The sequence below is a fragment of the Rattus norvegicus genome, chromosome 8 (genome assembly GCF_021556685.1).
Source record: "Rattus norvegicus strain SHRSP/BbbUtx chromosome 8, alternate assembly SHRSP_T2T, whole genome shotgun sequence".
In the NCBI taxonomy this organism is placed as follows: domain Eukaryota; kingdom Metazoa; phylum Chordata; class Mammalia; order Rodentia; family Muridae; genus Rattus; species Rattus norvegicus.
Genome location: NC_141541.1, coordinates 43,007,062 through 43,023,285, shown reverse-complemented (window position 1 = coordinate 43,023,285; position 16,224 = coordinate 43,007,062). Strand labels below are relative to the sequence as shown.

The 16,224-nt window shown below is 44.2% G+C and overlaps 1 protein-coding gene across 13 annotated transcripts in view; it reads left to right on the top strand.

Moving 5' to 3' along the window:
- The window catches only part of Pknox2 (PBX/knotted 1 homeobox 2), a 262,954-nt gene that overhangs the window by 61,063 nt on the left and 185,667 nt on the right, over nt 1–16,224 (top strand). For 12 of the 13 annotated variants that reach the window (XM_087563654.1, XM_087563647.1, XM_087563649.1 and 9 more), the window contains exon 2: nt 11,958–12,029. The gene's annotated coding sequence lies outside the window, so the exon portion shown is untranslated. 13 annotated transcript variants of the gene reach the window in all.

The window sequence follows — 16,224 nt, the reverse complement described above, 5'->3', positions numbered from 1 at the left end:
CCAAGTTCTATCACCTCTCAGTAGTGTCACTGGTTGTGAAGAACCAGCCTGCTTCAGTCTTAAGCTTAAAAGCCATCGTATAGTAAACACAAGTGAGGCTCATTCCTGTTTATGACTAAGCCTCTGTTTCTCAGGAATTGGCCTATGCCCCACCTTTAACCATAACTACAAACAGCTCTGTACTGTCTGTTCCAGGAATGGCAATCATGCTTTTGTTTCAAAAAGTTGTTTATAACCATCTTGGGACCCTATCTTTGTTTCAAAAGGTTATCCCACCTATGACTACCTTGTTATGAATAACTACTGACTACCTTGTTATGCCCTCCCACCCGCCCCCAGCCATGTCTTTGTTTCAGGAGGGACTAACTTGTGTTTATGTTCTGCTCCTGTAACCCTGCCTGCTCAGCTGGCCAAGTCTCCCATTTGGAACCCCCCCCCCCACTCCTGAACTATAAAAACCGTGTCTTTATATCCAATGCTGAGCTCTTGAACCCCACCTTAGGGGGAGGCAGCCCACATACACAAATAAAAAGCTTGCTTTAATTAATTGCTTGCTTTAGTTAATTTGGCCATGATGATTTGGTTCAGTGGTCATCTCTGGTTAACAGTTGGTAACCAAGTCTTTAACACGTGGGTTGGCGGGGGTAGGGTGGGGTGGCACTTTTCAGATCCAAACTATCTCCGCCACATTTTGTTTTACTGTCATTTTGTCAATGGACACTGGGTTGCTTCCACTTTTTGGCTGTTATAGCTAAAGGGATCATACACGGGCCTGGGTGTGGCCCCACCCCCTCCTATGGCCACTGAACATTGTCACTGTATTCTATTCCCGAAGTTGGTCACTTCATTGTTTGACCTTGGCCAAACCACACAACCTTTGCGTGCGTGGGTTTGTGTCATTCACGGTAGAAATGAAACGAGTTGATCCCACTTGTGGCTCTTCTACACTTGGCGTGAAGCTGATTAAGACCAGAGAATTTTGCCTTGTAGATTTTAATTTATTAATATTTAACTGTAAAGAGCCACACACGGTGGCCCGTGTCTACCTCACAGCACCGTGTGACTGTAGAGAAGGAGGATGAGATCTGCAGAAATCCAGTAGACAGAAAGTAATCAACTAGCCAACGCCTGGCACATAGTAAGCGCTCAATAAATGCCTGCTATTATTAGGCATTCTGTGACTTGCTTTCCAGCCCACCACACCTGACGGCCCTCACACTAGCCGTCCTGAGTCACCTGGGGGAGGGAGGGAAGGTGTTACCGCGGTGGTGGTGCGTGTCAGTAATGAGCCTTGCACTGAACGTTTCTGGTCTGCTACTTTCCCTGGAGGGTCATGTGAGCCCGAGTGGTATGTGGCCTGCTTTGCAAGTGATTAACATGGTGTAAGCAATCTGCATAGAGAGAGAAAAAACCCTCCGTTGGTATTCCATTATTCTATTAGAGTTTCAGAGCTGGGATTAAGTGGACATGATTTCTTCCTATGGGCCATTAATTTTGTTTTATTGCTGGTCTGATGGCCATTACCCTTTTTTGCCAATGCATTCCCCCATTAGGTTTGTACAATTAACAAAATATGTGCTGTTGGGGCTTTGATAGGAAGAGTGGGATGGAAATAAAGGGAGGGGTGCAGCTGCCACAGAGGAGGTGGGGGTAGGTAGGAGAGGCAAGAGTGAGAGGTGGAGCCTCAGGAATGGCGTGGGCTGGGAGTAGGTCTTTTGAGCCCTAGCCCTGGGCCTTTGGTATTCCTGGAAAGCAGCAGAAAGCCCTTCCGGCCTCTTGCCTGAGAATGAAGGAAGCAGACAGAGGCAGAGCACTCACTGGGTCCAGCGCTGGCACTCCTAGTCCTCCTTCAGCTTCTAGTTGGGTCCAGCACAGAGGAGACTCTCCTGGCTACCCGACCTGTCCCACTTTCCTTAAATCTAAAACTCCCCCACAGGCGGCAGGAGTTACCTGACACCTGGCTCTGTGACGAAGGAGACTTCCAGTGGTACCTGCTTTCTCTCTAGGCCACACGCAAGGAGGACTGGTGCCCATTTTAGGAATGACTGATCCCTAATGCCATTCAGTGGACATTCAGGATTGCAATGGCTAAGTCATCCTTTTCTTTTTTTCCTGAAACATTAAAATTCAACATTTCAAAATGTGAAATCTCCCGAACGTTTCAGTGTTGTCAGAATTCAGAAAAATAGCAGATACCGAGTCTTGGAATATTTTTAAAGGAAGGTGGTTGTGATCGACCAACTGGAGAAGTTAGACATGGAATGGGCAGAGGGACTGCCATGACTGATGGAAGTAGGCTCTTAGTGTTGTCTTTGCACTGCAGAGGACATCTCCAGGATCAGGGTACTGTATAGGTGAGCCTATCTTCTGGGCTCAGAGAGCAAACCATAGGCTTCCACCCACTGTTCATGGAGTCAGAGCACCTCTTCTATTTGGATTAGTGACTAGGGCTAGGTTACCAGTGGTAAGATTCTGTATAGGGCTTCATATTCATACCTACACTAAAAGTGCAGGCTCAAGAGTAGAGGGAATGTGACCCAGGGATCACCTTTTGCAACTGGGTGCTTACCCTGCCTGCGTCCCAAAAGCCAAGGACGGTGTGGAAGTAGAATCTATATCTACCAGGCTTAGAGGAAAGTTACCCGATGTCCTCAATGCCAAAGAGTAAGAATTTCATGCCCTGTATATTTAGTACGAAGTAATGACATGTTTGATCACTCAGCTGCTGTTTCATGTAGAACCTGCTGGCCAGGAGCTACAGTGCTTGAATGGCAATCTCATAGGGCAAATATAAGCAATTGCAGAATATCATCCACAACCAATGGGGCAGTGTGGGGACTTTAGCATTGTGACAGTGGCACATGGGCTGTGCCATCTAAAGTTGCTGTAGTAAACTAATAGGCATCCTTCATGAATGCCCTGTCCAGCTAAGGGTTTCACTCCCTTAAAGGTTGCTTCCCTTTTGGAAGGTTTATTCATATGCTTCAGGAGTTTTTGAGAGAAGATGAACATCCCGGGAAACAGTTGATACCCAAGGAGGGTGTCTCACAGATCTGATCTCAAAAGGTCTGGCTTGAGCGAGAACAGGAAAAGTTTGGGGCAGTAAGATGGATACAGATGGCCCAGGTTTCACTGTTTGCCTGTCTTTTCTCCACTCAGTTGCTTACCGTCTCTTTTAGACACAGAATAACATGAATAATCCTATTAAGTTATTAATATAGACCGAGTCGTTCAGTAAATGTGATGCACCATCTCATTTGTTGTTTCCAGTGTTTTCCTCTTAGAGAGGTGAAAATTGAGACTGAGAGAGACTACGGTCAAAAAAAAATTAATGGGTCGCAGCTAGAAAGCAACATATCTGAACCCCAAATCTTTGCTCTTAACTACAATTACATTATGAAACCCTTTAGGAAGAGATTTAGCACTTTTCCCTGGCAATTAATCAGGAGCATATCAGATGTTGGGGAACTTTGTTTTAAGGATTGCCTAGTCTAACCCCATCATTTTCTGATAGGAAAATTGAGGCATAAAGTCGTTAACGGTTCTTCTCAAAGATCAAAGAGTAAGATAATCACAAAGTCAGAGCATGAATCCACACATCTGGCTGAACCCCTTGGTACAGCACTGTCCGTATTGGCTATGGTTGTTGACAACAGCATCACTTCCCCCATCCCTCTAACTTACCTGGGTGTGCCTCACAGCTGGCTGCACAGCTGTCTAAGGATGCAGAGTCAAGTTCTGGAAGTTCTACTGGGGAAGCTTTCTCCTTGCTTTTCCAAACAAAGCCGACCACCCAACCACGCCCTTTTCTTTATCATTTTGCGTATTCCTTCATGTCTCTAAAGGTGAGTGGTCAGTTTCATCTCTGATTCTCTCTCACGTTCAGAGTGAAGAAGATAGCCTGAAATCCTAATTCTTGTCATATTACCTCTGCATGGCTGCATGCCTTTGACGTGCTGTCTCCCTACTGAGATCACATAGTGCTGGCTTTGGAAGGTTCTAATATATCAATCCCAGAGGCATGCACGATGGGTCTTCTCTGATGCATAGTAAGACAGGAAAGATAAAGACAACATGGAGACGTTGCATATGTATAAGTATGTGTGTGTGTGTGTGGTGTGCATGTGTGTGTGTGTGTGTGTGAGAGAGAGAGAGAGTGAAAGAGAGAGAGAGAGAGAGAGAGAGAGAGAGAGAGAGAAACAGAGACAGAGAGACAAACGGAGATCTAAGGGACAGAATGCCCTCATCCCTAAGCCAGATATATTCAATTGATAACCCAGATATCTCCAATTGATAACCACATGTAAATAAAGATTTAGTCTATTCCGAGGGAGTCTCACTGGGGAAACAAACTACTCTTTTTTTTTATTAATGTTTTTTATTAACTTGAGTATCTCTTATTTACATTTCGAGTGTTATTCCCTTTCCCGGTTTCCGGGCAAACATCCCCCTAACCCCTCTCCCTCCCCTTCTTTATGGGTGCTCCCCTCCCCATCCTCCCCCCATTGCCACCCTCCCCCCAACAATCACGTTCACTGGGGGTTCAGTCTTAGCAGGACCCAGGGCTTCCCCTTCCACTGGTGCTCTTACTAGGATATTCATTGCTACCTATGGAGGTCAGAGTCCAGGGTCAGTCCATGAACAGTCTTTAGGTAGTGGCTTAGTCCCTGGAAGCTCTGGTTGCTTAGCATTGTTATACATATGGGGTCTCGAGCCCCTTCAAGATCTTCCAGTTCTTTCTCTGATTCCTTCAATAGTGGACCTATTCTCAGTTCAGTGGTTTGCTGCTGGCATTCGCCTCTGTATTTGCTGTATTCTGGCTGTGTCTCTCAGGAGAGATCTACATCCGGTTCCTGTTGGTCTGCACTTCTTTGCTTCATCCATCTTGTCTAATTGGATGACTGTATATGCGTGGGCCACATGTGGGGAAGGCTCTGAATGGGTGTTCCTTCTGTCTCTATTTTAATCTTTGCCTCTCTATTCCCTGCCAAGGGTATTCTTGTTCCCCTTTTAAAGAAGGAGTGAAGCATTCACATTTTGATCATCTGTCTTGAGTTTCCTGTGTTCTATGAATCTAGGGTAATTCAAGCATTTGGGCTAATAGCCACTTATCAATGAGTGTATACCATGTGTGTTTTTCTGTGATTGGGTTACCTCACTCAGGATGATATTTTCCAGTACCAACAATTTGGCTATGAATTTCATGAAGTCATTGTTTTTGATAGCTGAGTAATATTCCATTGTGTAGATGTACCACATTTTCTGTATCCATTCCTCTGTTGAAGGGCATCTGGGTTCTTTCCATTTTCTGGCTATTATAAATAAGGCTACTATGAACATAGTGGAGCACGTGTCTTTTTTATATGTTGGGGCATCTTTTGGGTATATGCCCAAGAGAGGTATAGCTGGGTCCTCGGGTCCTCAATGTCCAATTTTCTGAGGAACCTCCAGACTGATTTCCAGAATGGTTGTACCAGTCTGCAATCCCACCAACAATGGAGGAGTGTTCCTCTTTCTCCACATCCTTGCCAGCATTTGCTGTCACCTGAGTTTTTGATCTTAGCCATTCTCACTGGTGTGAGGTGAAATCTCAGGGTTGTTTTGATTTGCATTTCCCTTATGATTAAAGACGTTGAACATTTCTTTAGGTGTTTCTCAGCCATTCGGCATTCCTCAGCTGTGAATTCTTTGTTTAGCTCTGAACCCCATTTTTAATAGGGTTATTTGTCTCCCTGCGGCCTAACTTCTTGAGTTCTTTGTATACTTTGGATATAAGCCGTATATCTGTTGTAGGATTGGTAAAAATCTTTTCCCAATCTGTTGGTTGCCGTTTTGTCCTAACCATAGTATCCTTTGCCTTACAGAAGCTTTGCAGTTTTATGAGATCCCATTTGTCGATTCTTGATCTTAGAGCATAAACCATTGGTGTTTTGTTCAGGAAATGTTCTCCAGTGCCCATGTGTTCGAGAGTCTTTCCCACTTTTTCTTCTATTAGTTTGAGTGTATCTGGTTTGATGTGGAGGTCCTTGATCCACTTGGACTTAAGCTTTGTACAGGGTGATAAGCATGGATCGATCTGCATTCTTCTACATGTTGTCCTCCAGTTGAACCAGCACCATTTGCTGAAAACGTTATCTTTTTTCCATTGGATGGTTTTGGCTCCTTTGTCAGAAATCAAGTGACCATAGGTGTGTGGGTTCATTTCTGGGTCTTCAATTCTATTCCACTGGTCTATCTGTCTGTCTGTGTACCAATACCATGCAGTTTTTATCACTATTGCTCTGTAATACTGCTTGAGTTCAGGGATAGTGATTCCCTCTGAAGTCCTTTTATTGTTGAGGATAGTTTTAGCTATCCTGGGTTTTAACAAACTACTCTTAAGGGTAGACTACATGCCCAGCAGTAGATGGACAACAGAAAATGAACTCATTTCGGATGTTCTTGTCTCATAATGTTAAGTTAGGACCTTCCCTTTTTCTTCTTATTTTTAAAAATTTATCTTATTTTCATTTTATTTAAATCAAATTTATATATATTTAAATGTCTTTCTTTCCTCTTTTTACTCCTCTGTGTGTGTGTGTGCACACACATATACATACATATATCTATAAATACATGCTTCCAGTTTAGTTTTTTTATGGGATTCCTAAGTGTGTGAATTGAGTAGGTCTTTTCATCTATATCTGTTTCTGGTGTCTTTTTTTTTTTGTCTCTTTTTCTTCAGTTTGTTTTGTACTATTCTAATATGTTAGCTTTGTTTTATTTAATTATATTATATTATTATTGCTTAGAAGCCTGTTTATTTTCTTTTTCTTTTTTAATATATTAAATCCCCTGGAGTTAAAGACTGTTGTGAGAGGCCTGATAGAAGTACTGGGAATAGAATCCCTGTCCTCTACAGAGCAGAAAGTGTTCTTCACTGAACCACCTCTTCAGACCCTTGCCTGTTTGCAGACAAACAGAAGGGTGTAGACCTGAATAGGACAGGAGGTGGGAGGAATTGGGAGAAGCAGAGAGAGGAGAAACCATAATCAGGATACAGTATGTGATTTTTTTTTTAAATCTATTTCAGTAGGAACAGGGATGGGGGAATAAATAAGAAGAGTTAAGAGGAAAGAAGGAAGGAAACGAAGAAAGTTAGAGACAGAAACAGAAACATGAAAAGAAAGCTGGAGACAGAAACAGAGTTGTCAGATGGACATGCGGGGAAACGAGAGTGTGACTTGAAATATTAGTGTCAATTCTTCAAAAATATAACACACTGTGCTTTGATCATGTCCTCCCCTCAACCTCTCACCTCTCACCTCTCTCTCTCTCTCTCTCTCTCTCTCTCTCTCGCTCTCTCTCTCTTTCTCCCTTCACCTCCCCACGGCTTCTCTACTTTCCCCACTGAGTTCAGTTTGTGTTACTCTACTTCTCTTGGGAGTGAGGCCTGTCCTGGAGTGTGGTCAGTCTTTCAGGGGTCACACCATTACACAAAGGTGACTCTTCTCCCAGAAGTTCCTCAGCTAGGAATGGGGTTTCACACCTATCTTCCCCTCTCCATGCTTGGCTTTTGTTTGGCTGAAGCTTGCCTCAGGTCTTGTGCACTCTGTTATAATTTCCCTGAGTTCATGTGCGCAACTGCCCTTTTGTGATAGGATATGATTTTGATGATATTTTAATCACTCAACTCAAGGACTGACCCTTAGTTGCAAGACATCTGCTCTCCTTTTGCAGGTTGGATTGCGTTATGAGATGATGATGAAGGATGGCATGATTAATATTTTATCAAAATGGGAATCTTCAGAGCTTTTGTGGCAGCCCAGTGGTTAGGAACACTGGCCGTGTGGCCATGAACCTGAGTTCAGATCCCATCACTTACGTAACCCACTGTGATCTTGTGTGAGCCTGTAACCCCAGTGTTTGGGTGGGGTGGAGAGAGGGGATGCTAAGGCTTGCTGACCACCAGCCTAGTCAAAAAGCACCCGCAGGTTCAGTGAAAATCTCTGTTTCAAAGGAATAAGGTTCAGAGTGATAGAAGGAGGTACCTGAAGTTCTCCTCTAGCTTCTGCATTTGTGCATGCACACACACACACACACACACACACACACACACACACACACACACACACTATACCCCCACACATATATGCACACAGAAATTAGAAGTGCCATTTTAAACTCACTATCTGTCTGCTTCTCTCTCTCCCTCTCTCTCTCTGTCTCTCTGTCTGTCTCTCTCTCTCTCTCTCTCTCTCTCTCTCTCTCTCTCTCTCTCTGTCTCTCTTTCAAATGTGTGTGTTTTCTTTTTTTTATTTTGCTAATGGCTGAAGGCCAAATCTGGGACACCATTCCTTGGCACAGCTTTTCATCTAGTGCAGGAAGCTCCTTCAGGGCTGTGAGTCACTATTTGGAATGAAGCCTTATTCATTTCTGAGTGTTTCTCATTATTAGAGAATCCCTTGTTATGTGAAGACTAGCTTCCTCTAGAATCTTTGATTAGTCTTGAGCCTGCATCCTAGAATAATGCAGTTCCTCCTTTGTTTCTTTATGTATTTGGATGTCTACTCTGAGGAAGAAGGGTCAGGTTGCTTTAGGCAATGGTGTCCTAACTCTGTCACCAGTGGGTACTACTAAGAAAGTCAAAAGGCAGATACAGGCCGGGTTTCTTCTCCTGTGTCTTCTACTTCCCAGCCTCTTCCTGCTGAGAAGAATGCAATAATACCTGGAATCCAGTGGATGCTTGTTTTGGATGGGCGCTATTCTAACACACCTTAGGTTGTAGGGTATCCCACAAGCCTCCCAACAACTCTCAGAGCTTGAGATTTAATTAGTCCGATTTCAAAGATGAAAAACTAAGGCACAAAGAAGTTTGGGAACTTTCCCACAGTCAAGTTTGAATTGAACCATGTACAACCACGATACCAGAGCCTGCCTTTGTGACCACTAGATTTTTCTCCTCTCTCTTTTACTCATTAATGTCAAAGTTCTTAAAAAATGAAGGCATTATAGCATACAGAACTAGTATGACCTGGTAAGTCCAGGAGGACATCACCCGTGCCTCAGCCAAGACACTGTATGGCTATGAAGATCACATTTAACAAGTTTGGCAGCATCCAGAACTTATCCTGGGATTGCACTGAACTCAGATGACCCAAGGTTTTTCTGTTGTTGTCTTTCAAACTAACTCAACCCATTCTGGTTCTGCAATTGATTTTCTTTTTTTTTAGTGTAAGAGCTAGGTTTTGTGTGTGTGTGTGTGTGTGTGTGTGTGCGCGCACGCGCGCGCGCGAAAGCATTTTCTACAGTTATATTAAGAAAATGGATTTGCATGTGGATAAAGTATAATTTGATATTTTCAACTAATGAGATTGTGGGCAAATTTCCCCATGAGTTTCAAATTTGTTTAATTTGTGGTTGTTATGATGTTGGTGTGCAAGAAATACAAGCTGGTGGTGGAGAAGTGAACATTCTAGTTTAGGCCATCTTTTTGATCTTGTTCAGTGCAATATGGATTCTAATCCTCGAGCATAGCAGTGTCCCTTCTTGGCTTTGTATCATGCACAGACGAAAGGCAGGGCTATCCTCTAAGTTGTTGGTGTCTTAAGTGGACAGACCCAGAGGGCAGGGGGAGCGCACATTGCCTCATCAAGTAGACTTTAGAGCAGTGGTTCTCAATCTCCCTAAATATACGGCCTTTTAATGGAAAATAGTAAAATAGAAATATTTAATAAATTATAAATTACAAAGTTATCAATTATAAAATTATGAATAATAAATTATTTATATGTTTGAAATATAAATTAGATAAAAAATAGAAGTGTAACAGAATAGTAAAATATACAAATCCTTGTGTTGGGGTGACCGTGAAACCTAAAATTATTTTTGTTGCTACTTCATAACTGTAATTTTGCTACTGTTATAAATCATAATGTAAGCATCTGTGTTTTCCCAGTGATCTTAGGCGACCCCTGTGAAAGGGTGGTTTGATCCCAAACAGGTCATGGTTCAGTGGTTTAGGACTCCTGTGTCTGCGGTTCTTGTAGTACTCAGACATAATGTGGAGGTAAGTAAGAAGGGCACACATTAGAGCCCACTGCCAACTACAAGCTAGACTTTGGTTGGTCTTACTAGATTCTAGTTGGAGTGAACATTGTGCATTGTTCAACATTTCAGCAGATACTTATGGGAATCTGACTAATTTGAGGCACTCTGCTAAACTCTAGGGATATAAAGACATGTAAAACATGGTTCCTTTCCTCGATGACTTACAGTCTAGTGTCACGGTCTACTTCATGAGAGACCGGCATGAGCTATGACCGGGAACAGGCAATCATTAGAAGAGAGCCACAGAAGAACCTTAGCCTGGAGACTGTCATGGGTAGGGGGGACAATTTATTTCCATGCGCACACCTCACTGTACTCATGCCTGAGTCTATTGTAATTCCACCCTTTGCCAAGACACTTCTCTTGGGTTGGTTAAAGGGAAGTATAGAAGTGAGTGGGAGAGGGCCACCAAAACTATCTTCAGTAACTCGAGGAGCTCTGGTGCCAGACCTGAAACTCAGAGCCTTCTATTTTATTTTATTTTATTTTATTTTATTTTATTTTATTTTATTTTATCATGTGTTCTTGTTAGTCATCTTTCCATCACTGTTACAAAATATCACAGATAGTCCGTTTATAAAGAGAAAAGGTTAAATTTGGCTCATTATTGTGGAGGATCCAGTCCATAGCTGATTGGCCAAATTGCTTCGAGGACACAAGGCATATCCTGGCAGAAGCATTTGGTAGTGTAAAATTACTCGCCTTCTGGCTGAAGAGCAGAAGGCAAAGCGGGAGAACTGGGGCCATAGAATCCACTTCAAGGCCTCTCAGCGCTCTGAATACCTCCCAGGGCTCTAGCTCTCCAGAGTTAGAGCATGTAACAGTGCCACTCTGGCAACTAAGCTTTTGACACGTAGGCCTTTGGAGACATTTAGGTCCAAACTCTCCGTGTTTGACACCCCCTCCCTCCCACCAGACGAGTCATACCTTTTCAAGCCTTCAGACTCACATTCTACCTCCTGTGAAACTTCCTTTGACTGCTTCAACCCCTGCTAACTTCCTCTCCTTGTGGAGGGAGAGTGGTGGACGCTGCCAGAACTCAGTACATCTTTAGTACAGTGGTGTCTTTTCTGAGACTCTTTCACAAGGGCAATCTTACTTCCCAAGTAAGGTGGTGACAATGTTTTAAAAACAGGACCTATTCCTGGGTATTCGGTTCATGTAGATCATGGAGTAGACACCTGATAAACTTATGCCTTTTTTTTTTAAAGTCTTACCCCAGAAAGAAAATGAAAACTAGGCTTTTTATTTTTCTAAGTTGTCCCCATCATTTTTTTTCGTGCACAGTTTTCTTTCTACCCACTCTGGACTTTTCACCTTAAATCCCTCCCATTGGGAAAGGGAAATGATATAGTTATGTTATATTCTCAAAACTTTTAAAAATGGAAAAAGTTCTTCCTGTTGCAAGACCACAAACAATGGAGTCAGTTTTGTTTGCTTGCGTTGTGCTGACTTCCCTGCCCACACCTGAGCCTTGCATAGGACTCTCAGTGCTTTCTCCCTGTACAGACAGGGTTTTTCACCAGGTGGAAAACTCCAGGCAGTAGATATTGCTGTGGACAGCTTGGGGCACTCAACCACCAAGAAGGTTTTTTTTTTTTTTTAATTCTTCTGGTATTTGTGTAGGGAAGGGGCTGAAAAATCAGAAAAAAAATAAGGTGTGGTAGAGAGTGTCTCTACCCTGACTCACTTGTAGAAGACAGCACTCACGGTGTACACCCAAAATCTTTTCTAGGAAACTTTCCCCCTCAGCCCTGTGGACATGGGGCCACCAGTCCATGATCATCCCTGGATCTACCCCATGAACACCCTGCTTCTTAACCTCAGAATTTTACTCAGTTTATAAAGATGTTTCCTTTTCTTGACAGGTGAAGCCTGGAACAAGACTTTAAAGGGTTTCTGGTCTTCCATGCTGCTCACTAGAAAAGAGGCCCTGAACTGTAAGTAACTTTGTTTGGCGTTTCCACACTGATTCCATAAGGTTATGGGTTCAGGACCAGCCCCAAGCCTGATCTTTAACTGCTACACAATGCAGAAGACACACACTGACCAGTGAACTAGTCAGAATGTAAAATTCGGTAGGACTGAAATTAGATTATGCCTGAATGTGACGATGAGGTTCTATAATGTGATACGATACTTAATTAGACTGTATTGGGTGGACATAAAGGTGGACTTGATATGTTACGTGTGTCATGTGTGCCAGGGAAGGGAGCGTTTAGCTTGCAAGGTCAATCTGATCCTTGGCCACTTATGTCAGTGATCGAGCAGGGGTGCAGTGAAAGGAAGAATGGACGACATCGGACCACAACCTGGGCCATACTCATAGCCTATGCTTTCTTTTTTATTTGGTTATTTCTGTGGATGTACGAAGGAAAGGAAAGGAAATCCTGCTGATCTCTTTCTTCTTTCGGCGCTGAAATGGTTGCACCTCATTTGAGGCTGATGGGTTCAAGTGTTGCCCCCACCCCCACCCCGACCTGGCATTAGTTTGACCACTTGTAGACCCTGGCCAAAGTTCAGGCTCCTCTGCACAGTACTTCTCGGTAACTCCAGCTCCACGTGACCTCTCTCTTCTGGTGGTCTTCGAACCGCCCCTCTGCCTGCTCTGACTTGTGCTCCCTCCACCAGGGCATAAGCTCCAGTGGGGGCAGGTCTGGCACTCACCTTCTTCCTAGTTGATAAGTGTTAGCAAGTGACAGGGTTTTCCTGGGCTGGTGTAAAGACTTCTCTTTTTTGCTTCAGGGGCTACCTGAGGCTTGAGGAACTACTGCCGCGACTTTGATAGTACATTGGCTTTCAACCAGTTCATGGAATTATAAATGATTAACCGTTATCAGTGCACATCTTCACCTCTGTGTAAAAATAGATTGACTGTAATGAGCGTTTGAATAAATCATAAGAATGGCCGCCTTGCGATCGGCTAACATCCTGCCGATGGCTGCCCGGTGAGTGAGCAGGGCGCCGGTCCTCTGCCTAATGGCCTGCAATTCAGTGCTGGTTGCCTGAGTGAGTGATTGACGGGCCTTAGCTCCCAGGGCACCTCCTCTCAAGCCCGGGCTCTGGAGTGGTAGAATCCTCAGGCTGAAGGTGTGGGGAAGGGTGCCTTTCTCCATCCTGTCCAGGAAAGTCTGCCCAGAACTGAGGATAAGGGTGTGGGCGCTAGTGTGGTTCGGAGGGAGCCGGAGTAAAGGATAATGACCTCTGTGAGAATCGATGTCTCCTCGTATCCGAGGTTACTGGGATCTCATAAGCCAAGAGCAAGCTGAGCGTGAACTTTGATGAGAGCTGAGAGTGGGAGAGATATTGGTCTGTATCTTCCCTCCCCATTGTGTAAGGGAGTCTGGCATTCCTAGCACTCCCTTAAAGGGACGTTCTTGGTACTACAGTGAAAACCCAAGAGCAGGCCCAGGGTTCTCGAATGGGCAAGTGTCAAAGGTTTTTCAGGTAGTAGTTGTCAAAGCCACCTCAGATGGGAAGCAGAAGAGGAGAGACAGCAGACTCAGAGTGACAGGGACAAGATCGAGAGGAAAGAGAAAATCTGAAGTTTCAGAGGGAACTCGTGGGAATCCAATGATTGTTGCTGAGTTTGCTAGAAACAACACACAGCGTTTAATTCTAGTGGTGTCCTATTAGGCTGTGTAACAATCTGACCTACAACACACAGGAGATGAACGTTTATTCTGACGGCGAGTGGCAACTTGTCTGTCTGTTGGGTATGGGATTTCACTTAAGGCAACTCAAAAGCTGAATGGTAGAATCACCCTAGGCTCATTCACTCAGATTTCTGGGCTTTGATGCTAGCTCTTGACTGAGACCTGTCAGTCAGAACTTCATGGCCTTTCCATGTGCTCTGGGCTTCCTTACAATATGGCTGCCAGATTCTAAAGCGAAGCAGCCTGAGGGAGTGCAAAAGTCACGAGGAGGCTTCATTGCCTTTCTTGACTTGCTCCATAAAGTCAAGTAGTGCCCTCTGAGCTTCATTCTGTCTATCAGAACAGGTACAAAGATCCTCCTCGCTGCCTCTCAACAGTATCAACACCCCGATTAAGAGAAGAGCCAAGGGTGGTGACTTCATGGCGGTGGTGACAGGGGTGCTGGTGGTGCTGGTGGTGGCAGTGTGTGTGTGTGTGTGTGTGTGTGTGTGTCTGTTTTAATTTTTTTAAACCATCCCTTCGTGTTTACAGGGAATGGTTCTGGACCCCTTACAGAACTCAAAAATCTGAAGACGCAGAGGCAGATACTGGCAGGCATAGTACTTACAAATGGTCCATGCACATCCTCCCACATCCTTGAAACCCTCTGTAGATTATTTATAAGACTGAACACAATGTAAATAGTTGCCGATACTATGTCGCTTATGAAATAACGGGAAACAAAAAAAAAAAGAAAAGAAAAGAAAAGCGCCTGTTCTTACTTGTTCCCTCCAGATGCTTTATTTATCAAATATTTCCCATCTGTGATTAATTGAACCTGCGATATAACCTATAGATATGGAAGCCATCATATGCTGTTGCTCTCGTCTTTGGAGACCCCCCCCCAACCTACTGGAGCTGCTATTGGTCCGCCACAACTGGCCTTACCTATTTCCTCAGAACAAATGAAATTGACCCTTCCTGGGGGTCAGGATGCGTTCTGTGCAGTCTGGAGAGTGATCTATGATAGCTGTGCTTTCAGTTGTTTTTTTTTTTAAGATTTATTTATTATATATAAGTACACTGTGACTGTCTTCAGACACACCAGAAGAGTATATCAGATCTCATTACAGATGGTTGTGAGCCACCATGTGGTTGCTGGGATTTGAACTCAGGACCTCCGGAAGAGCAGGCAGTGCTCTTAACCACTGAGCCATCTCTCCAGCCTGTGCTTTCAGTTTTAAGAGGACAAATTTATTAAGTAGATAGCAAAGGAAAGATAAAAGAATAAATAGCGAGTGGCCATAGAAGCAGCGGGCGTCGAAAGTATCATCAAATCAGGTGGTGGAGGCAATTGGAATATCCTGACCGAGAGTACAGACAAAAGGTAATATCATCAAAGCAGGGCTTACGAACATCTAGTAGAAACTCAGGGAGCCCCGCCCGCCGAGGCGGCCAGCTGGAGCCCACAACAGAGAGCCCTAAGCAGAGCAGAGTCCCCTCCTGTGAGTGAGGCCTCAAATGAAAGAACAAATAACAGCAGGAAAGTGACATGGTCAAACCAGCTACTTAGTCATCCAGAAGAAACCAACTGGGGAAGTTGAGGCAGCCAGCCAAGTCCCCATTTGCAGTTCCCATCTATAGGTTAACTTCTCGAAGCTGAGCTTCTGGCCTCCTGTTCCCACAGGAGACATTTTTCACATTAGGGGATAAACAGTAGTAACCTTGGTTGGAAAGGGTTTACCTCCAGGCTCTTTTCAAGGGCATGATGATTTTAACACCCTTAGCTGCTTACTGGTTGGTTTTTTTGTTTCTTCACAGAGCCAGAAGGCCGGCCTGACTCAGGACTTTCTTTCAGGGGGCATAAGCATGCTTGGATCTGAAGTGGGCTGAGGGGCAATCCTGCTCCCAGAGTCAGCATCTCAGGGCACTTAAACAACACGTGGCGATTTACCAACATAACACACATTACACTCTGGAAAGAAACCTTAGCCTTGGAAACCCTCCAAAGCCAAACTCAGCCTCTTCTCAGGCACGGTGTGGTAGTTCTAACAGGTCCTGTGCTGGGAGGAACTGTAACATCATGGCTCATACCAGGGAGAATTAGTCCAGTATGTAACTTATAACCCACAGCTTGGAATCTTAGATCTAGAGGATTCTAGACCTGTGAGCAGGGACTCTACAAGCCTGGACCCTTTTCCCACATCTCCATTGCCATGGCCATCAAAGTCGGGGTAGGTTCCAGGTAAATCTCAGAGCTTAAGAAACTACAAGGCACTTCATGGGGTTGAGGAATCCTGCACACTGATCTCTCCCTGGTCTCTCCAACTACTCTGCTAGTCTCTTTTCCCTCTATCCCACATTCCGACTTGGGAGAGACTTAAGGGACTTTTAAGGGACCACTCTCTTCACCTTTCCCATGCCTGATAAAGATGCTGCTAAATTTTGAAGAGAATCTGGGTGTTTTGGTTTCCTAATTGTGACTTAAATGAATCCCAAG